We start from the raw sequence: 24,664 nt of genomic DNA, 5'->3' as shown, positions 1-24,664 counted from the left end.
CAGACAGTTAAATATCCTTGATCATAGCTTAGTCCTTGAAATTAGTTCACATAAATACCTGTCAGTGGAATGTGTCATTGGTTTCTTTTTTTGAATAATTTTTTAAAAATCTAACATCTTCAGAGCTCCCTTAGAAAACTGAATGAAACATTAGACCTGAGTGAAAAATGTTCATTTCTATCTCACCCTTTCTTCTATTCAAAGGTATGAATTTTTTCTCAGTGTTGAAAAATCTGCAGCATTAATCTCTGTGACTTAAAGAATAACCTTATTTTATAGCACAATTCAGTAAGACACTGGATATACTTACAGTCATATTTACAAAAAGAATATATCCACAAGCTATTACATTGTCATACACTGGTGCACTTGTCTGCCTATGTGATATTTCTGTCCATGTTCAATGGTGCATATCAAGTTAACAACCACAGTTTATTATCTAATGCATTGTGTGATTAATGGGATAGCTCATATTTTAATCAGTCATAGATTTCTTCTCAATGAGTCTTCTTGCCTTAAGCATAGACTAGTCATAGAGTCTTAACTTTTTTATAATACTTTCTCATCTATTTTTCTTCTATTTATTTTTAACAAAAGAGAGTTCATGTGAATACTGTTAATAGATCTAATAAATCATTCCATGATACCTTTGTATTTTAAAAGATCTATTTGTTTAGCTCTGCAAGAATGCTTTGAATTTGGAATTAGCAATAATAATTATAAAATAATAACTGTGCTTTGCTGCTTACTGTCCAGTATTTCAAAAGGGATTTCCCTTTTCTTCTTACCATCAGAGAATGTTTTTCTACTTCCTTTTACCTATCACAATTTTACCTTATATTGGTAAATTGTATAGCCATTTTATCTCCTGCTTGGTTATAAGTGAGTTAATTAAAAGGATGATGTCATATTCATTTTCATATTTTATAAAGACTAGCAAAGTAATCTATATATACTAGATGTTTTATAAAAAATATGTGGACTTTACATATGAATTACTATAAAATTTTGACTGCATTATTAGTCTAACAAATGAGTTCACCAGTTGAACCGAGAATCATAATTGTTCTATAAGCTATTTTATGTTATGCTATAGTAGGACTATGCTATGGTTACTTGGTTCTAGATATTACATACATTAGCTGCAGTACTTTATAAAAGAATTAAATGATATGTTGTAAGTACCATGAATAGCCCCACTGTATGAATAAGAAAACTATGGTTCTCAAAGGAAAGCACCTGTTTCATGGCAGAGAGTCACAAGTAGGTTCAAGCACACATGTGTCTGGAGTCCTTAACTAGTGAGCAAGGACATTCCCAACAGCCCTTGGTCATGGGAATCTTAGACAAAAAGTCTGTTAAGTATCAGGGTTCTCAATTCTGGGGACACCTCCACTAAACAACATGCATTAGACAATTAGGCAAATGTGAGGTAGAATACATTATTCATAAGAATAAAAATGTTCATACCAAATCACTGAAATTTTATGTTCAGCAGTGCAGTAACCTTACTGTCAGCAGTAACCTTACTGCTAGTATTTGGTAATATTATCGTTATTTTTTCTGGTAGCCTTTATGTCCTTATTGTGAAACATCCTAATTTTCTTTGGGTCTTGATTCATTTCTTTCTTTCCATATTCTGACATATTTGCTTTTGACTAACAGAATTTCTGATCTTTGAGAACGTGTTTAACTTTGTTGGGTTTTACCTATAGTCAAATTTAAAGAGGCCACTATTGACTTTTAAACTTGACTAGACAATTGAATTTTCTCACTGACCAGAGGCCATTAAGAGTTTATTTGATTACAGTTACTTGGATTCATTTTTGTTCTGAGTTGAAATATCATGATGTATTCCACCTCCCATTTGCCTAAGATCAACCTGCTATAACATCGGTTGGAACACGTTCCTAAGGAACACAGCAAATCAACCCATTAAATAAACACACATGGACACATGGACACACACACACACACAGAAAGAGAGAGAGAGAGAGAGAGAGAGAGAGAGAGAGAGTAATTCTCCTATACTTTTCTTTACTTATTTTTTTAAGTGTGCCTCTCTAAGAAATTATAATATGCCCTCCTTTATTTATTGAGGGGTATTTGTGTGTGCATATGTGTGTGCATGCAAAATTTGCATTGCCTGAGCACCAGACACTTCATACCACAAAAGCGTTGTCAGAATATAGATTAAAAGTCAAGGATCATAGCAAAAGTATTTCTTATATTATATAGTAATATGTGGTCTTCATATTACAAGCTCCACTGGTTTGTTCTAGAGCCCCTAAAAGCATGATTCTTTTAAATGCCTCCATCTGGAGTAGAAGGAAAATTAGAACATCCATTTTCCACATCCATTTTCTGCTTTTTCCCTCTGCATCTCTTGCCAGTTCCAAATTGAGCAATGAACTTGAATTCTGTGTTCAGAGGTTTTTAGTTCCCAAGTACTCTGGTTTCTTTTCCACAATGTAGAGCAGGGATTGAATTTGGAAACATGTTAGCAGTTCTCTGGCATAATCTGCTCCAACAAACAGAATGGACAAGTGGCTGTGGGTGAATAAGTGTTTTCAAGTGAGCATCAAGTGATTTGCCTGCCAAAGTTCAAATTTCTGTCAAATGGGGCTCATACCAGTTATTACCTGCACTCTTGATTAGGCCTCCAAACAAGAAAGAATAAGAAATGTGTATGATTTGTGTTTCTAGTCAGAAAATCAGATATTTCCCCTTAAGTAATAGTGGTTTTTGCATGCAACATCGATGAGAAATGGAGGATGGAAGTCCAGGGGAAATACCAGTGCTTCCTGAGAATAATTATTTTACAAAAAATGTCATTCTGTGCTCAGAAGTCTTGCAGCTAGGCCCATGATTAGTCCAGCTGCATAACCCCCTTATTTCCTATCTAATGCACAATGATCTTAATTCAACTGCATTGCTAAGCACTTGAAAATCCCTAATTGTTTCCTGTACATTCTGTTTTCCTTTCCTAAGTTCATCCTTTAATCAGACCTATTAGCAACTTATCAGCATGTTTAACTATAAAGAATTCATTACAAAAATTTACACCATCTATATTCACGTCAGCCCTCTTCAGGAAGGTGTTCTGTTCCGCTGACCCTCACATGCACTGCCTTGAATCTCCTCCAAAAATCTGTACCATGAAATTTATTATAACATTAATGCTACAGAGAACAAAGGTCCATACAGTTTTGAAGCTCATATGTGAACAAGTTACAGTCAAGTTAGACATGCCACTAAATGTCCATAGAGGTACATCTTCTCATCTTCTACCGGTGTTTATATAACAAGAAAGAAAAAGGGAGTTGAACATTCCAGCCTCTAGAGACTCCTCATTAAGACTATACTTTCAGGGATCATTTCTATAGTATGTTACTAGAGACTCCTCATTGTATGAGACCAAATCCCTGCATACTACTTGGAATGTCACACTACTTGAGACACAATCCAGAATCATTCTTTCAAAAGTTATCTCAGAAACATAAAACCCACCCATTCGGTTTATGCTGCCCCATCTCCTATGCCAGATGATACAATGGATCACCAAAACAATGGAAGATGAAAAATTCGTCCTGTTTCCTAAAGATGAGATTAATCTGAATAGAGAAAAAGGAATTCCAAAGGTGAAAAAATAATAACCACCAAAACAAACCAAGCCACTTATTCTAAATTCAGAGGTTCTGGCTAGTTCAAACAACTAATAAAGAAAATGGGAAGAATATAATTTGCAGCAATTTTGCAAAAGAGGAAAAAAAGCCTTACTTTACAAATAGCCCTGGCTTCATATCTAGCCAAGCAAGCAGCAAGGCAGAGGCAGATAATAATGTGATTACTCTGGTAATGATATGCGTTAGATACATTATGGGAAACAATCATGCTCCCTACTGAATGCAGTCAATCCAGTTATTGATTTTTCTTAATGTTAAAAGCGCTACTCTAAAACTGAAAAGAGATATCCTTTATTTATTCTCTTTCCCTTTCAGTTTCCAAGTCCATAGATCCTTTGATGCAGAGTAGTATACCAAGATAATGGAGTAATGTATATCTAATCTGACACCTACTGGGCCAGGCTAATGTTTCAGATAAAAACTGCTAGGATACTGCAGCTCATGGGAAAAAAAGCAGTGTATGAGCAGAAAAAAAAATATGAATTTGCCTTCTGTTTTTGTTTGGTTTAGTTTTCTAAAGCATCCTTACAGACCAAGCATGTTTTCCTTTTAAATCAGGATAGTAACATATTGATTAGTCCACAAACCAGGCCCAGCAGATGAATATATATTAAAATATTTTTCTTCCCAGAATGTTTCATCTATTTAGGCTTTTAATACATTATCATTGTAAAATGATCATTGTATACATATAGCACACAAGAGCCTAGATAGAGAACCCTTCTGTTTTCTACACTGGCTGTTTAAATCATGTTCCCCTATACACACACATACACAAACACACACACACACCATTATAGCTCGCCCTCAATCTACACTTTCTTCTTCTTAACACTCAGTGATATCTGAAAATAAATATTTCTACTGAACATCAGAGAAAATATTTCAATAAATACAAGGCAATATGACAATTCCTGACTTTCTTTTTTCATTTTATACCACATAGGAAGATTATTAAATCTCATTTAATGTTATTTCATGCTATCTTTGTCAAGTGAGTAATTAAGTAAAATAATAGATTAATGTCAAAAGTTCCCTGTAAGACTGATCTGTTCCATCAGAAAAATCAAACAATGTATTTGTACCAACTTTTGGCTGATGTCTGATACTCATTTCCTTTATTCATCTTGTGTCTCTACCACTTTTTTTTTTGTTTTAACTCCAGAGGAGAATAAAAAGCATTTCTTCTTGTCATTTTCACTTGGCCAATTTCATTTAAACTGCCCCCAGAGGATTTGAAACAGCATGTCCAGGGCCGCAGACCTAGGATCAGTAACACAGAAACTGAAAAGTGTCTCAATTGCTTCCTCTGTTTAACCAAAGAAAATCACACAGACATTTCTGATGAAGCTTTCAATACATTTTAAGAGAGAACAATCAAAATTAAAAAAATAATAATAATTTGATTTTACCAATGTGCCTAAATGAGATATCATCTGAATGTTTTAAAATTAATTATTAAGCATGAGAATATTACTTAATGTTTAAAGATCTTTCCACATGACAAACTTTTCATTTGGCATATTGCCTTCTTGGACTAAAACTATGTAGGTAAATAAAATATCTTTACCTGATATAGAAAAACAAACAGCAATAGGGATTAATTATTCAGTCTTTCTAAATGGCTCTAGGCCCACTTAAGATTATTTCTCCAAATTTTATGATGTAGAGTAAAGAACATTATGATAAAAAGTAGCTCCCTTTTTGTCAGAACACTATTTTCTCCTTCCTACTCACAGGTCTTTTTGAGTAAAAGACATTTGGTTATTTTGTCATTTAAATGGTTTTCTATGGAGAATCTTTTTCATATTTTTCCCCATTTACAATTTTAAAATATCTTCAAGAGGACTTTCTTCAACCTCTCCTTTGACCAAAAAAGAATTTTGAGACCTGTTATTTATATACCTCAATTTAATGTAAAGGCTTAGGCATAAGCAGCATTTTCTATCTCGTTTCTCCAAAATTTGCTGAAGTTTATACTATAAACATTATAGACTTTTTGTACTAGCTTAAGGATCTAAGTCAATATGCTTATCAAGCATAAAAGATAGAAATTAGTTTCAAAGTACTATCAAAATAATAGTGGTAATTGTTCCTAATTTCTCTTTTACCAAAGGGGAAAAAAGTGGATCTATGACAACTTGTGCTACAAAAGGGCTAAAATATTTAGAGAATTAATGCTTTCAGGTTTTTGCAGATCTTAAGGAACCATAAACTTTTCAGAAATCTGAAGGTATCAATGGTGATATATCCGAATTATTCATTTTCATTTTATTTACTTCTTGTTGATGCCTGAAGTTAACACAATATGAAGAAATTGACCTAACTTTATGGTATGTCTAGCAAATTACAGATTTTATTAAAAATAGCTTAACATGAATTTAATTGCTAGTATGATGATTACAAAAAATGCATATTATGTTTAAGAGTCTGATATTTTTATTATTTCACATAATGTCATAACACTGTTTTACAAGAGTCACAAACTCTCTTAACCAATATCTTAACCTATGAAATGGGAGTACTAATATCCATTTATCAGATTGACATGGGGGCTTAGATAGTATGTGCAAAGAATTTGCAGCAATGCAAAGCTAGTAGATGTTCATAAATAATAATCTCATCCCTCTTCCATTAATCCTCATGATTACTAAAAGAAAATACTCAATATCCTTTACTTAAATGTGAGAAAAGTAAATGCAAAAATAATTGACTTCTCTTTGTTAATATAGTGAGGAAGGACTGGAATCCATGTACCCTACTCCAAGCCCAATTTGCTCACTTATTCAATCCATATCTATAACTTCTCGGGAAGTGGCAATAAACCAGAGACAACATTTTTGTTCTCATGAGATTTGTGTTGCAATGAGAAGAAAATAAGCAATTCAATATATTCTGTGGCAGTAAATCAAAATAAAGCACATTAAAGAATGAAAACTGACACAAGAATAGTCGGGCATTTTACATAGGACCAGCATAGGTTAGTTATTGTGACCAGCGGAGGGTAGCTATTGTGATGAGGTCTTATTTGAGCAGAGATAGGAAGGGAGTAAGGGAGCAAGTCATGCTGGTTCTCAGGATTTTGTCCTGAGCAACATCAGTGTGTTCTAGAGACCACATGGAGGCCAGGGGACCTGGAGCAGGGCAATATAGGAAGATGCCATCAGAACAAAGAGGTCTGAGATCTTATCCTGCCATGTCCCTTCTACTTACATCACTATTCTGCTCCTGAGAGAATTAATGCAGTTTTTACTTTGTGTTACAGGGACTCTTTCCTAGTTCTCATCTCCACTTCCATCCCACCATTACTTAGTGAGCTTCATCAGTGATCCAAAATAATGATGTGAAATGTGAAGATTAAGCATTCCTCCAAATATTACTTTTCCATGCTCATAGAGAAGGTGTGGTCAATAATAATTTCTAGCTGTGGAAATGGAGACACTGAAGCACTGACTGGTTTATCCAGAGACATAACACCAGAAAACAATAGTTTGGAAATTCTAATCTCATTGTATCCTGCAGCCTCTATCTCACTGTCCTACTCTTCAATATAATCTTTTAATTTAAAAAAAATGATTTAGAGTCATCTATAATACTGAGAATGCTAGATTCAGATAGATGTCACCTCCAGAAGACACCAAATGCAGTTAAATGTAATGTATGTGAAGCTCTATGTATGAAGATGCTGAGAATAGGATTTATGAAGAAAACAAAAACTAGAATAGGATTTATGCAGAAGAAAACTAGAGCTAAGTTTTCAATAGAAAACACTTGAGTATTAATATCTTAAAAAAATTATCTCATTATATAAATTGGATCTGGCTCTTTTTAAAATATACTTTAGGAAATTCTTAATTTTATACACAGAGAAGAAAGAAATACTATTAAAAATAAACACAATCTCTTTCTACTTTTTATATATCAAGTTTGCTTCAATATGTGTATTGGTACATTTTATAACACATCTTTAGTCACCTTGGCTATGTGGTATTACCACACCTTTTTTGATTTACCATCAATAGATATAAAAAAGTGCATAATAGCAAAGCAACAAATATAATTTGTGCCTTAACTCTAACATCTAATCTTAGAAAAGTTGGGTAAGTGACATACATTAGCAGGAACTTCCACAAATATTTTGTTCATAGACAGAAAACATTCAAATTTTATCTACAGCAGGAATAATCTACATGCTGGCCAGCTATCATACTTAATTAAATTTGTAAGGGTCACATCAGAGGTAAAAATATTATCCACACAAGTAATGCAGTAGGAATACTAATTCACTCAAGGGGCTTCAGTTGCCCTTTCAGCTTCACCCTTTCTTATAGACATTCTTATTATTTTCCAGAATAAAAATATCAGCTAAGCAGATCTACTAACTCATAACCCTTGTTTAAGCTCAATTTGAATGTCTCATAAAACCATTCATTACTATGGGCAATGAGTATTTATATTGAGCTTTCATCCATCTGTTCTCATTCAAATAGAAAAGGATATTGTTTATATAGAGAGGGAAAAATGTATCCCAAGGAAATGTGTCTTTGCCATTTGTTCACCACAATTAATACTCAGAGTACAGTCATTTTAGTGTACTGGATAGCCACAGGGCTGGAGATACTGATTAGAATACTACAATTAGCAACTGTAAAAACCTTATCAAAATTCACCTCCATACTCTGGTAATTCCTGGTTGCCCTTTTATGATCCCTTCTTCCTGTCAACCTGTTATTGCAGACAAGTTGGTCCTTGATGTTTACAGCCCATGTTCTACCATGGACTAAAGCTTACTGCGATTTTCTAATGAGTAGATTAAGCTCCTTTATATCTTGAAACCATCAACATTTGCCAGTAGATTATTAATGTGCTACAACACCTCTGCACTGGTTCATTTCTGAAGTACAAAGTCAATGAGAAAGAGCAAGGGACTTTTAAAATGTGCAGACTTAGGTTAAAATTCTGGATTCTACAAACTGCTTAATCTTACTGAGCCTCAGTTTCCTCAATGGTAGCATGCTGATAATATGCTCTACCTTATAGTATTATTATAGATTCAAATGAGACAATGTACATAAATGGATTGGCATTTGTTGTGTGTATATATAAATATAAATTATAATTAATAAGAAAAACACACACACATATTTATTTATTTATATATATATATATATATATATATATATATATATATATATATATATATTATATTTCCCTTGTATAAATACCCCATATAGACATTACATAAAATAATCTTGGGCTCATAAATTCCAAATGAATTTATTTAGTGTAATCCTCAATCATTAAGCCTGAGTAAAGAGTTGGCTGCAAAAGATATTGTGTCCACCAATTACTTTGACATTAAATACTATATGCATTGGAAAATTTGGTTAAATTTGGCTCTTTATTTTCAAGTTATATCATTCATGATACTGATTTGCATCCATTCTACACCATCCATAAAATATTTCCTATGTTCAATTTGTTTTGATTCAACAGATAGAAATTAAGAATCAATTTTATGTAAAATAGTGCTAAGTATAGAAAATGGAGAGAAATTAGAAAAATATTAATGCTAAAAGATAAGTAATTCTTTTGGAATTTCACATTACTAATACTAAAGATTCTGCATATAGACTCAAGCTTATCAAAATTCATCACCTAATCCCCTCCATATTGATCTCAAAGCATTGCTTCAATAATGACACAATACATAGTATAATCAGTCCAGTCTCAGGGAATAAACAATGTCCTGACACAAATGAATCCTAGTCATTTTTATTGCTCTTGACTTCAATTCACCCATTTGAAAAATGATGTTTGGAATATTCAATTTATATTCTTATTCTTATATTTAAACTGTTTTCCCTAATTTTCAACTATTTCTCCAATTAAAATGTAAACTTGTTAGCTCTTGCCTACTTAAGTGTTAAAGTATCTAAATAAAATATATTGACTGGTGGTGATGTTTACGGTCTGAGAGCATTTTTTTCCTGAATGTAATCTTCTACCAAGTTTTGTTATAAAATTAATGAAGACTCATTAAAAATATAAGGAGGTCCATTAAAACTGTAATGTAGGACAATAGATTTTTTTCCAGTAAAATATTCACTTTAACTTTGTTGAAGTATACATCTAGGGTTGATGGGGAACGTTTTTCTAATTGTAACTGCTTTATATGAAAGACTTCTTGAAATTCACTTTGTGATTGGGTTATTTGTTTTCTTATTGTTTAATTTTTTGAGTTCTTTGTATACTCTGGATATTAGGGCTCTATCTGAAGTGTGAGGAGTAAAAATTTGTTCCCATGATGTAGGCTCCCTATTTACCTCTTTTATTGTTTCTCTTGCTGAGAGAAAACTTTTCAGTTTAAGTAAGTCCCATTTGTTGATTTTTGTTATCAACTTTTGTGCTATGGGAGTCCTATTAAGGAATTTGGAGCCCGACCCTACAATATGTAGATCGGAGCCAACTTTTTCTTCTATCAGACGCAGAGTCTCTGATTTGATATCTAGCTCCTTGATCCACTTTGAGTTAACTTTGAACAGACACTTCTCAGAGGAGGACATACAATCAATCAACAAGTACATGAAAAAATGCTCACCATCTCTAGCAGTCAGAGAAATACAAATCAAAACCACCCTAAGATACCATCTCACTCCAGTAAGATTGGCAGCCATTATGAAGTCAAACAACAACAAGTGCTGGAGAGGATGTGGGGAAAAGGGTACTCTTGTACATTGCTGGTGGGACTGCAAACTGGTGCGGCCAATCTGGAAAACAGTATGGAGACTCCTGGGAAAGCTGGGAATGGAACCACCATTTGACCCAGCTATTGCCCTTCTTGGACTTTTCCCTGAAGACCTTAAAAGAGCGTACTACATGGATACTGCTACATCGATGTTCATAGCAGCACAATTCACAATTGCTAGACTGTGGAACCAACCCAGATGCCCTTCAATAGATGAATGGATAAAAAAAATGTGGCATTTATACACCATGGAGTATTACGCAGCACTAAAAAATGACAAAATCATAGAATTTGCAGGGAAATGGATGGCACTAGAGCAGATTATGCTTAGTGAAGCTAGCCAATCCCTAAAAAACAAATACCAAATGTCTTCTTTGATATAATGAGAGCAACTAAGAACAGAGCAGGGAGGAAGAGCAGGAAGAAAAGATTAACATTAAACAGATACATGAGGTGGGATGGAAAGGGAGAGAAAAGGGAAATTGCATGGTAATGGAGGGAGACCCTCATTGTTATACAAAATTACATATAAGAGGTTGTGAGGGGAATGGGAAAATAAACAAGGAGAGATATGAATTACAGTGGATGGGGTAGAGAGAGAAGATGGGAGGGGAGGGAGGGGGGATGGTAGAGGATAGGAAAGGTAGCAGAATACAACAGTTACTAATAGGGCATTATGTAAAAATGTGGATGTGTAACCGATGTGATTCTGCAATCTGTATTTGGGGTAAAATTGGGAGTTCATAACCAACTTGAATCTAATGTATGAAATATGATATGTGAAGAGCTTTATAATGTTTTGAACAACCAATAAAAAAAAATTAAATTAAAAAAAAAAAAAGAAATTCACTTTGTGATTCTCTTAACACTGGAAGATAGAAAAGGAAAGGTAGGCTGTGAGTTTTCTGAGTCAGAATATATGCAGGATAAAAAATATTGAACATATTCTAAAGGTTAATTAATAAATTTACTGCAATTTATGCTGCCATTCAAATAAAATATGGGCTAGATTTTCTTTTAGCATTCATAACTCTTTCTTAGAAAAGATAATGCAAAATCTCACAAACCACTTGCCAGAATTGACTTCTATTTAAATTACACTGTTCTCCAAATGCTACATGTATACACAAACACACAAATAGATGCCACATAATCGTAAGTGGGAGCACAGTGTATGTGTGTGGAGGGAAGTGGGGAGAAGGAGAGGGCGAGAGAGGGAGAGAGGGAGAGAGAGATACTGCAACTGACTCTTGGTTGATAAAAGAAAAGATAAAACTGCCAGGGAAAGTCTTCACTCATAAGCTTTGGGTAAAGAGAGCAACTATTTCATTATACTTGCAATTGTCATTTCAAAACCCTGTCTCTGGTTTCTTAAGGCTCTGCTAGCTCTGTGATATAACTAGATGGAGATCATTCTGCTGTGACCAAGTTACATCTCAATATAGAACCCTCATTTTTCATGTCTCCTGCTTAAAAACAAGCAGTGAGCTCCAGAGAAAGACATGCAGTTAGCTGATATGAACCTAGACTAGAAGAGTGGCATTTTCAGAAATGAAATCAACAATTCTCCAAGGAGTCACATCTTAAATTTTCATCTGCAGAAAGCTTTCTAAAAAATCTTGCTCTTTGAGATATGAACTGTTTTTTTTTTTTAATCTCCCAAGGAAGTCAACACTAAGATGTTTGTGATACTGGTTTTAATAACTATTTGTGGGGGCAACAATTATTTTCTTCTTGGTTTCTTACATAATGGCTGAATTTCTTACTTTTCACACAAACACTTGTGCTTAAGATTTTTATATACAGCGAGTGAAATTTCAAAAGCAGTGTATTATATGAGCTGACAAGTAATCAGAAGGTTGTGTAAGACTGACACCTGGGATATAGGCAAATTGCAACTTCATTTTTGCTCCCTAGTATCCCCTTAAAATTTATCAAGTGGGGAAAGCAATTCCCCTGATATTTTGGTAATAGTTCTACATTGACTTTACAAAACAAAACCCCATCATGATTTAGTAATTAGATGCATATAATCAATATTTCAATTTTTTTCAATGATTTTCTTCTTCTGGAGCTATGATAACCCATTGGCTTTCTGGGAGAAGGTGTAGTTTGACTCCTGATCTCTTTCCTGCTCAGCTTTTTCATGAGTTTCCTCAACTAGTTTTCTATTTCCTTAAAAATCTCAAGTAGGACAAGGTGTATGGAAAGAGAAGCCAGGCAGAGAAGTCTGCTTGTTCCTGGGCCAGGCAGATATTAGAGCAGTCTTCAGCCCTCAAGGAGTTCCACCAGTGACCTCCTGCTCAGCCTCTATCATTGCAGCCTCTGGCCTCTCCTTCCCCAGCTTTGATTCTTCAGCGGTCCACAATATATACTTGCTATTGGAGCCCTCTGACATTCCCAGAAGGGTCTCCTGGTTAAGACTAAACTCCATTTCAGATCACGATCATGTTCAGTATAACAATCATGACTTTCTCAAGCAGGCTCCTACTTCCACACTTATCCCAACCGAATTCAGTTTTAGTGTTCTCAATTGCAGTCAGGCCTTATTGCAGGGTCCCTAGGGAATGTACATCAAGCCCACCAAGAAACTCTGTCTTTCAAGGTAAAGGACAATATGCTCTCAACATCTCTACCTAAGGTCTTGGAAATAGTTCTCCCATATCTAATTTTGTAATCTCGCCAGTATGGTCTTACTTACACTCACTTAACCATCTGACAAATTTATTTTAGTGATGAGGCTGAAATCTTAATTTTATCTATTTATAAGCTTACATGTAAAATATATCAGGCATACAGGGCATACTACAATGTCTGACACACAGCAGACAGTCAATGTTAGTTGCAATTATTATCATTATCACCTCCATCAATATAATACATATTATTTTGGGATAAATATGTCCTTGTCCTTTATACTAGATCTTTTATACTTACCTGTACATAAATATTCATAAAACTTTATTTGGAATAATCCAGATCTGAATACAATCCACATAGTATGAATAAGGAAATGAATAACAAAGTGTGGCATATTCCTACAATAGACTACTACTCAACAATAATGAGTGACTTAATACACACAACATAGATGAGTCTTGAAATAATTAAAAAGAGTCCATCATATATGATCCGACTTATAAAACAATGTTAGAAAATTTACACAAATCTGTAATAACAGAAAACAAATGATTAGCTGCTTGGGAATAGAAAGTGGTTTTTTTCTTGTTTTTTGTTTTTTTTTTCAGTACTAGTAATTGAACTCAGGACTTCGCACATGCTAGATAAGTTGTCTATTATTGAACTACATCCCTGGACCTTTCTAAAATTTTATTTCTAGACATGATCTCACTATGTTAGTCTAGGTAAATTGTCTAATCTGACCTTCAACTCGCCATCACCCTGCCTTAGTCTCCTGAGGACCGCATTACAGGTATAAACCACTACACCACACTACAGGGAAACTTTTGAGGATGATGGATATATTTATTATCTTGACTATGATTATCAAACTATTGGAGTAGACATATGTCTTAGAAAATGTACAATTACACACATTAAATTTATATAATCTATTACATGTCAGTTATATGTCAAGGTAGTTGCTATAAAGTTTAAATAATATCACCAGAGTAGTGAACTCATTAGAAGATACCAAAATATTATTGTTTTCATTGTATGATTATAGTCATATTTAATTTCATTATTTTCTATTTATTAATTTTATTTAATATTTTATTTGTATTTAATATCAATCTTATGTCTCCATGAATTCAAATTTCATACTATATAAAAGATTTGACCCCTTTTTTATCTTTTGGTACCAGGGATTGTATGTAGGGGAGTTTAACCACTGAGCCACATCCCCAAACATTTTTTAATGTTTTGAGACAGGTTCTTGCTACGTTGCTCAAGGCCTTGCCAAGTTGCTGAGGATGGCTTTGAACTCTTAATCCTTTGAATGCTGAGTCATGATTCTGAGAATGTTCTCAGCCCCCAGCCTGGATCATGGCATGTGCTCAGTAATTATAAGATATTTTACTATCGTATTTTAATGTATGGATTATAATAATTATTTTGTTGGTCCTGAGTAAAAGAGGAATGTAATGATACATGCATTCATTTACTGTCTAGATATGATTATGGTCTCTTTTATTCTGGTCATCTTTAGCAGCAAGTATGTGATTTTAAAATGGAATCATTTGAATTTTTCAATAAATTTATTACAAGATAAAGATTGATGGTATGAAATAGAATTTTATTGCATGTTGCATAAAACTTGTTATTTTCTTTCATAAGTTATTCAGCATTTCAGTGATACTACAACATATCATTTGAATGGCAAAATTCCGCCATTTCAACAAGAACTTTAAAAATTGAAAGACATTGCAGTGTAGTACTAGAGGCTATCACTGCTGCCCCCAAAAGTTGGTGCAATCATTCAAATAATTATGACCCACAGACATGCATATACACTTCCCCCCACATACACAAGGAAATCTCTGTAAGTGAATGAAAGTAAATTCATATGCTTGATGTTTTGAGAGTGAGTAACTCAGATGATCCATCAGGATGCTACCTTAGGAGACAGACTGAACAAATTGACCTCAATCCCTTCATCTGAGAAATAAGGAAAACATCATCTCCTTAAGGGTTTTCTGTGAGATTTGGAAAATAATTGCTGTTGGCACATGCATCTAGACTCCTCCATCCCACATTGTTGAAGGCTCTAGAGCCATGCCTTCCTGCCCATCAAGTGTAAGCAATTACTATAACACTACACAGCATGTTCCTGGCCAAAGATCAAATTCCTACAACACTTGAAACCATTCAGAAGATTATGTATTTCTTCTTTAGGCAGATAAAGAAAAGTGATCCTAGGGTTTGATGTTAGAGAGCCTAGACAAAAAACTTGGAGGTAAAAGTGCAGAATACTAATGTAGTAACTCTACAACTAGGCGTACATTTTGAAACAATAATCCATACCATGACTTGACAGATCTTGCTGGGTAGTACTGGGCTGAAATCAGATGACCTTGGATGTGAGACAGTATGACAGAGGGAGAATGAAACTTCTGTCCCATTTTATTAAACCCTCACATATAAAACCTCCTAACAGGAAGATCAACTTGACCCAGAAGTTACCTGCTCAATGATGCTCTAACACCCTACCTAAGATTATATTTCTCTTCTCACCCTGATATATCTTTATCCTTATCATTATTGATATTAATTGTGTAGATTATTTTCAGATTACCCTTACTAAAATGTGAGTTGTACTGGAAGTATGAATCTCCATGCTATTGTTCTCCCAGCATGTCTGGCAAATGGAAGCACCTCAGTATTTGTTGAGTGAGTACTGAGTCATGATACTGAGCATGGCCTTGGGGTTGGTGAGAGAGGAGCAATGAGACTAGACATGTGTTCACTCAGTTTTATGGGTGTAGCTGATCAGTGAAATAGGAAATTCAAACCCTGGCATTTTTAGCAAAACTGATCTCTGAGACAAAATACCAAGAGAAATATTCATTTTCTCATGCATTTCACTAAATCTTAATCCTAACTCCAGCCCTCTCTTTAGCAAATCTTGAACTAATGCTAGGAGCTTCCCAACTGGTTGACTTCTGACAGTTGCCTACATAGCAGACTGCTGGAAATTTCACATTGTACTGGTTCAACACCAAGGCAGTTTTTCAGAAATATCATTTTCGATTCCTTCTAAAAAGATACTTATGGCTTCAGATGCTTTAAAACACTAAGTTCTGAGTCCAGTGTCTTATCTCCATGGCTGAATGCAGGCCTTGGAGTTGGGTTTTCACTTTTTTCCTCACTAAACACTGACAATGGTGGTTTATTGCTGTGAGTTTCTGTAGGCCCCAGACTTGGGCTGCCTCCTTCATCCTAGATCTGGCATTTACTGGCCTCATACCTCTAGGCAAGTTACTTAATATTTCCAAGCCTTACTTATCTTACCTCTAACATGGACATAATAATCATATTTCTTTCACAGAAGTACAAAATCATGTAATGCAATGTGATTCTCTTAGCATTGTGATTGGTTATTGTTTGTGGTTGATAAATATTATGTATTTTATTGTCAAGTTTGAAATGTCTAAAAGGATATAACTTAGCTTTCCTTAAGATTAGGTAAATAATAAGAAGAATGGCATGGTAAGGTATACATTAACTCTCCCACTGAAAGTGCTGGCATTTCTCTGACAAACTTGGTTAACAAGACTGACTTAAAAGAAGTAACTTGAACTAATAGTGACTATGTAACTTCAGGGTGTATTGTGAAGTTTACCCTTAAAGCCTTTTCTTGAAATGTCTATATATAAACTAAATTCTTTTCTTTTTCATCTTCTCTGAGTATGAAAAAAATAAGGAAGACAAAACCAGAGACTAACCAGGGAAGGATGGAGCTGGTCAGGGGAGACAGAGGAGGAAAGGCAGGCCATGCTGTATTCTACAGAAAATGATGGTTGCATTAACCTTAGAGAAAAAGAGGGAGAGGAGGAGAAGGTATAGAGAATGGACAAAGGGACAGAAACTAAAGTTCCTCACATTCCAGACACAATGTTGCTCCTGCTCTCAATGGGGTGGCAGTAAAGTCCTCACATCCCTCTTTCAGTCGTGTGAATTTTTCTAAAGCTCAACCTTCCAAGGTGTTGCCTTTGTCTCATGACAAGGAACCCATGACAGATTTTCCTGCTCAGGACTCCATCTTTCAAAGTCATGTCATATGGATAGATGAGAAGAAATTGTCAGATGACACCACTTTGTAGAATATCACTCCAGTCTTTAAAAGAAATAGAGGCTACCTATTTTAATATTCTTCAAGTTTGGGTCTCCCCATAAGCCATGGTAGACATCTAGCATCCCCTCTACTACCATCTGACTGCTCACCCACATCTCTGTCTTCACTACTCTACTTGATATTCCCTTGTGGCATGTATCATGGATGCCATTATGTAAGACTTTAATCATGTTTATTTTCTATAATTCACACTAGAAGGAAGGGCTCATAGAGCATAACCTAGCTCGTTTCGTTGACCATGCTTCTCCATGCCTACAAGTACAGCCGCCGGTGCTCAGGCAATAGACACCTGGAAATGGATTAACACTTTCATGAAAGTAGAGAAACTGTCCCTAACCTTTGTACCTGTGAGAAAACATTCCTTATTTCTGCCTCAATGTTTTATCTAAATCTACACAATTCTACCATACAATAATTATGGTTTAAAGTAGAATAAGGCTAAAAGCAATGATACTTAGTAAAAGCTTTCAAAGAATCAAAACAGCAAAAACTATATGTATGACTCCTTACTAGAACCCTCACTCAACGCATCCATGGATACAATGAATTCAAATTTTCAGAAGGGAATATTTTTAAAATGTATCTATCCTATTTTATTTTTTCACAAAAATTTGGTATACTCCAATATTCAGAAACATTTGGTGCTTATGGAATCCTTCATTTTTTCCTAAATAAATTTGATCATGCAGAGACAATGACTAGGACCCTTCTTACTAATATCTTTGCATTTTGAAAAATGCATTTTTCTAAAATTGGCTATAGCAGTAAATCACCAACAAAAAACTTATTCTTTTTTCTCCATTTTTCCTTTCCCATCAAACACTAGGGGGGAAAAAAGGCCAATTTGTCTTGTGAAAGACCATGGATTTGCAAGAAAAGCAGTTCCAACTTGTACATTACAGAAGTCTCAGGCTCAACACTCTAACCCTTCCTTGGGCTGGTACAGTGGGATTTAACCTGTGAGGCTCCATTGGCATTAATGTTTTTTGTACACACATCAACCTCTAGGCTGTGATGGAGCAGACCTAATAGCACATACCTGTTAAACAGCTGAGAGAACTGTAGCCATTTTGTCCTCCCCTGTGAGACTGATATCCTCTTCATTGTCCCCACACTTGTGGCAAGAAAGTCAGTGACCGGAATAGTTTTAGTGCCACAGAGAGAGCGGTGGGATCTTAGCCCACGTGTCCTCCCAAGACGCATCCAAAACATTTGACAAAGCTCTGTAAATACTTCTACAAACAATATGTTCTCAAATTGTGTCAGCATTCAGCTCCTTGGAGGTTAGTAATGGATTTTCTCTAAGGCCAAGGCTTTATTCTTGATATCCTCTTGTTTTAAAAAATGTTAACTATTTATATTGCAGATCTTATTTCAGTTGTTTTTTTTTTTTTTTTCCCAATGAAATAAGGAAAAAAAAAAGTGCTACCTGCCATTCAGGAGAGCTACACTATGTGAAGGTGCTATATAGAAAAAAACTAATTCCTATTTTCAACAGCTATTAACAAAAGGAAAACAAAATACAACCTTAAAATTATGTCTCTAATTTTGATATTTTGAGAGTAAGCTACAAAGAAACAAAACATGAATGTGAAGCAATGAGGCCAACTCTAGAAAACATATACTAGAGAAGAAGGTCGAGATCAGACATATCTTCTTTAGAAAGAAATCCAGATTTTAATGAACAAGCTCTACATCAGGTCTGTCAGAAAAAAAAAAAAAAAACTTATTCATTAGAGAAATGTTTAGCCTCCAAATTTTGAGCATATGTACATGTAATATTCATTTTGTAGCACATATTGAAACATGTTTCAAGCATTTTCATAGAGTATATATTCAACAAGAGAATGTAGTTGGCAGAATTAAAAGGCATAAGACATAAGTTTAGAATCTTCTGACCTTAGGAAATACTCTAACGTCTCTGTGTCAGCTTTCTCACTTATAAAATGAAGATATGGTATTATCAAAAATTCGTTTCAATGTTTGTCACAGAAGATTGGATGGAAGAGGTTTCAGCATTCATTGTTTAGTGTCCATTAAAGGAATTACAGATACAGTTGAAGAGTTTTACACATACACTCACAAATGTGTGTGTGTGTGGGTGTGTGTCTGCTCGCACATGCGCACATGTTTATGTACACATATGGGCATGTAGCATGAGAAACCCATTTTTAAAATCTTTTCCACTTTCATTGTATGATAGAACTTGGAGTATTGAATAAGAAAAAATCAACAGCTATTAACAATAACTAAAAAATAAGAAAAAATCTCAGTTGCTCTTTCAAAAACTAAAAAGCCAAAATATTGAAAATTTTAAAAATGTTTTTGCAATAATTAGAAATATTCATTCCACAGCTACAAAAAACCCTAGGGAGTCATTAAATACATATTTTTATCCATATTTCTTTCCTTCCAACCATTCTGGGAGACCTCAAAATTGCTTTTCAGCAGTAAGTTTCAAGAGGAAAAGTTTACACTAAAACACCATGCCAAGTAATTTCTCACATTGTAAGTCAGCTGTTGAGCTCTATTCTTTGTCCTAAAACTATTTTTCCTTCTCCATCTGCATCCTGGTAAGCATTGCATTAAAAACAAATGTGCTCCCAGCTACACTGATATCTCAGGGACCAGTCACAGAAAACTCATGAATCCCCAATGTGACTTGAACACTGAGCACCAAAGTGCAAAATAGGCTCCTGAACTTCATCCTCCTGACAGAAGCCTGCAATCTTAACACTGGTACTGGCCAACCTTCTGTAATTAACTCAGTGTTCGTTGATTTCCTGTGTTTGTCTTTCAACAGAAGGGATATAATGCAATAGCTTGAAAAATGAAAGGCCTTCTCATTTACACATGAAAAACTATCTTCTGTGGTAGCTCCACAGGGCTGTCTGCAGAGCTCTGTGTCTACATTGCATTTAAGGGCTTAGATCTCTCTGCACCTGCTGTGTCACTACAGACCCCTACTAGTTTGAAGCCTGTTAGAGCAGGAGACTTTTCAGGCTATGTCTACAGGACGCCAATACAGCTGGTCAATTCAATTCATTTCATGAGGGAGGGGGAAAAAAAGAGTCACTCCAGTAGGGGGAAAATTCATCAAGCTATTTATTTGTTGTGTAGACAAATAAACTGGTTACCATCATTTTCCATTTTGCCACCTGTTCTGTGGGGTTGTATAGACCCAGCTCCAGGCTCATCATTTGTTTTAATCACTCCAAATGCAGCACTGAATCAAGTTTCCAATCAGAAAGCTGCCATCTGCTCAACTCCGGAGAAGAGATTTAGAAGATGCTACCCAGTTGCTACCCAGGGTCCTTGGGCAGTTTTTCCATGAAAAATGTAGTGCTAGTTACTGTTTCTGTGAGAATGCCCTTAAGAGACAAAGTATTTTGTGCATTACTATATAAAGAGATTTATGTCACTGACCAGTTGTTTATAATGGGAATGTAGTGTTACTGAGCTGATAAAAGGACAGTAACCATTATCCAGTTAATAGAGTTATTAACTAGAGCTAAATTGGTTCAATAATCTGAAGGCAACAGGGAGTAGCTTAGAAATTCTTTGACCACCCACACCCTGCCAAGGACTTTAAGGGTAATCCCCTAAGTGGTCTATAGAAAGCAGAAAGCATCAATAATACAGCATATAGTCTATTTACATTTTATGTGTTGCCTGCTCGTGATTCACTTGGAGCATACAGCTCTTGGAAGGGTTCTCAGCAGCCTCCGTACTGGTACCAGCTCCTGGGAACAGGGAACTCATCCCCAGAGAATAGCACATGAATAAAAGGGTGATATTATTTAATACAAAGGTACATGTGTATTACTACCTGTGCCTCATACAATCTTGTACTACACAGAGCAATGTAAAATTTACATAAAGAAAGTATTTTACTATATCTAAACTTTATATTAATCATATCTTCTATGAGAACCCATGTTCAAGATGTAACCATTTTGCTTTCAGTAAACTAGATTTTACCTATATAAGCTATGGTTTTATATATATATATATATATATGTATATATATATATATATATATATATATATATATATATATATATATATTTATTTATTTATATATATATATATATATATATATATGTAAGAGGAAAGAAGTTAATATCAAATATCATTAAGTTTTTAAAACAGTATTAAATTTATAGTTTGGTTAGAGAGATAATAAAATAGTTCTATGGTCCTAGCAATGAGCCCAAAAAGGAATTGCCAGGAAAGCAGTGTATTACAAGAGGGTAGGAGACTAAATTAGTAAGAGTGCCAAGGGTAGGTAAATGGCCAAACTCTCTTCATGTGTTCAAGATGCAAAGGAACATTATGGGGCAGAATTTCCACATCAGAAGACTACAATTTTCAAAAGTCATAAGCAGCCTCAAATTAGCCTTAAAACTATATAATCTTCTTTATTGTATTTTAATGACTCCATACCATGTTAAGACAAAATTTTGTTTTTGCCCTCAATGTGAAGCAAAGACAAAAGAGAAGAGAGAGAGAGAGAGATAAAGCAGGAAGAGAGAAAAAGAGCTGCACAAGGATTCTTCATGCACTGTTATGGCCAGCTGGTATCCCTAACAAAGCACCAAAAAGGAAAAAAATAAACGGACTTAAATAGCAATTTGAGAGATTTAACTGAGACATAAAGAAGAAATTCTTTAGCTGTGGGGAATTGTTAAGTGTTAGAATGGGTCACATAGGGAAGAATGAATTTTCTCGTAAAAAGCAGACTTTAATTTGTGTAGAACATTTAAGTGTAATCCTGCCAGCGGTAAGTAAGAGGCTGAATTCTCAGGGTCTTGCTGGCTAATTAAAACTTTACATTAGCAAAACTGGCAAATATAGCTCAGTGCTAAAAACACCTAGTATTTATTAAATATGAGATATCCTAGATATTTGGGATAGAGACAAAGTCCCTGCTCTCAATTGCATGTGTTCTTTCAAATACAGGGGACAAGATGATGTTCTAGTGCCAGTGTTCTGGGATATTCTAAAGCAAACAACTGCTTAACAAAATGAGTGAATGCTCTATGCAATGAAATGAAAACTTTCCAAAAATTTGGTAGGTGCCAAGATTGGGGCTAAATGCTAAATAGAGATGAAATCTGCAAAGTAAAAAACTAAAGGATGATAACCAAATACAGGAAATCGAGACTTTAACACTGACCTGAGTCATACAGGTTGATTCCAATTGATTCCTACAATTGCAGCATAGAAATGAAGGGAGGAAGTAAGACTGAGGAATGTTACTAAATATCAGCCTTCACTTTTTCTGAATGCTTATTAATCTTTTCCAACTCCTTTAGTAGAACTGGACATCCCTCTATAATATTATACTTCAAAGGATAAATTCCTTGATCAGTTCTTTTGTTTTTGCCTCCGTGCTCCTTCCCAAACCCCCTCTTCAGTGGTCTGGACTGAATCCTCTCTCTGAGCTTTCCTGTCCCCTTTCTCTTGTGTGTACTGTGTACCTCCCATTTTAACTGTCTAATCAACTGTTCTTATTTACTCCCCATTTGTGATAGAGCTTATCCATAGCAGCTAAGGGAATGTAAAAAGTATTTTTTTTCCTTATTAGTTAAGTCTAGAAGTATTCTTATCTGATCCTCAGATTTATTGAAAGTTTGATTCATGGAACATATTTTATTCCAAACTTTGAAGATCTTTCAGTTTCCAGTATTGCCACAGAGAAGTTCTATGCCAGGTCCTTTTTAATTTTGACATAAGGTCATGGTATATTTCCTTGATGAAGAGCTTTTCTCTGCCATTTTGCTGAGTGTTTTGTGGGCCCTTCTATCATAAGAACCCATAATTCTACCTTTCTGAAAAATATTCTCATTTTTTTGATATTGCAATCACCTTATCCTGCCCCCACCCTTTTGAAACTCTTATTGGTTGGTACTTAATTTCATCTCTTTGTCATTTTGTTCTGTACTCCATATTATACTTTTTCTTTTCTTTTTTATGCTTTTTCTTTTAATTTTTCAATTTTTTTCACTATTACATTTTTAATTTCAAAGAAATATTCCTCACTTCCTGAACTTGTCTTTGATTAATAGTATACTGTTTCAGTTTGATTAAGAACAACATTTTCTCTTATGTGAGAATATTAATTATAGTTTTATGATGCTTTCTCCAATTTTATGGCATAGTCTATATGTTTTCCCTGAGTTTCTTTTTGGTTTTCTCTTATTCTTTCATGTTGACATTGTTAACCAAATTTCTAGTGATCCTTGACTTTTCACTCATATTAAAGAGTGAGGAATTTAAACTCTAAGGTAGAACTGTGTGCATGGTCTGAGTTCATAAATTCAGGGGCTGCTCTATAATAAGCTAATGGTGCTCCAAGTTATGTTTTCATAGAGAGACAAAAAAATGTCAGAATGGAGCAATGACATTCTGCCATGATGGGAGTCAAAGTAAAAGGATGGACATTCTCATCTTTAGATGTGCTATCATGTAAGAACTCTACCTTCAGAAAGGAAGGTTATTCTACCTCTGTTTTGCCTGAATCCCTGATTCAAAATCCCTTCCAGATTAGCCTTCTTGGAAAATAGACTTAAATTTTCCTTCAGGCTGGTAAATTAGCTGCTTTGCTGTGAGAGGTGGGAGAGGGCTTCTAAAGTTTGCAATTTCATCTTTTACAAAAATAAACTCATCTTCCTTATTTTTTTTTTCCTCCCCTAAATTTTGACTTTCACAAAAACTGATACCTCTAAACTAATCCTTTGGAGCCTGAGGGACTTTCCAAGACCCAGTGGGGACAAAGTGACCTTCTTTCTGGTCTCCTTCTCTGTAGGCACCCAAGGTTCCACTTCTGCTCTGCCAACTCATTCATTACACACCCATCTGCCTTCCACCTGAAGATTTGTGTCATCTCTCTGCTGCTCTTGTCTTCAATACTGTTTGTCCCTGTAGACTTTTATCTTATTCCCTTTCTGTTATTGTAGTTGGGTTTCAAGAGGAAGGGCATACTTTGAATGTACCCAATTTAACCAGAAACTTCAACTATGTTTCTTCAACTGTGAAAACAAGAGGAATAATATGTAAGAGACTTTCAGATGCCAAAGTCTAAATCTCAGAGATAAGAGAAACTTATATGTAAGAAAAACTTGGGTAGTGTTTAAAGGCGGGGGCACACAGGAGAAAATCTATAGAAATGATCACTGTTGTTCCACCTTAAAGAAAGGAGCAGCCAAAGTCAAAGAAGTTTGACCTCCAGGAATGTAAACTACTCAGACTGAGGCAGAGTGCCAGCAGGGAGAAAGCAAGGGGAAAAATCAAGGAAAGCCAGGGAGACAACTCTGAATGCATTAGCATTTACAGTGTTCTCTTTAGCCCAGGTTCAAGGACAAGGGAAGATCCAGGTGCAGAGGAAGCATATGATCTGACTAAAGAAGA

General features: G+C 34.9%; 1 pseudogene; it reads left to right on the top strand.

The window, feature by feature from the left end:
• Positions 1-3,355: 3,355 nt before the first annotated feature.
• On the top strand, positions 3,356-3,441 carry LOC124108880 (small nucleolar RNA U3; annotated as a pseudogene).
• The last annotated feature ends 21,223 nt before the right edge of the window (positions 3,442-24,664 follow it).

Source organism: Marmota monax, unplaced genomic scaffold (assembly GCF_021218885.2).
Source record: "Marmota monax isolate L192 unplaced genomic scaffold, Marmota_monax_Labrador192_F-V1.1 WCK01_AAM20220418_F8-fsc00033, whole genome shotgun sequence".
In the NCBI taxonomy this organism is placed as follows: Eukaryota; Metazoa; Chordata; class Mammalia; order Rodentia; family Sciuridae; genus Marmota; species Marmota monax.
This window is presented reverse-complemented; position numbering and strand designations above follow the sequence as displayed.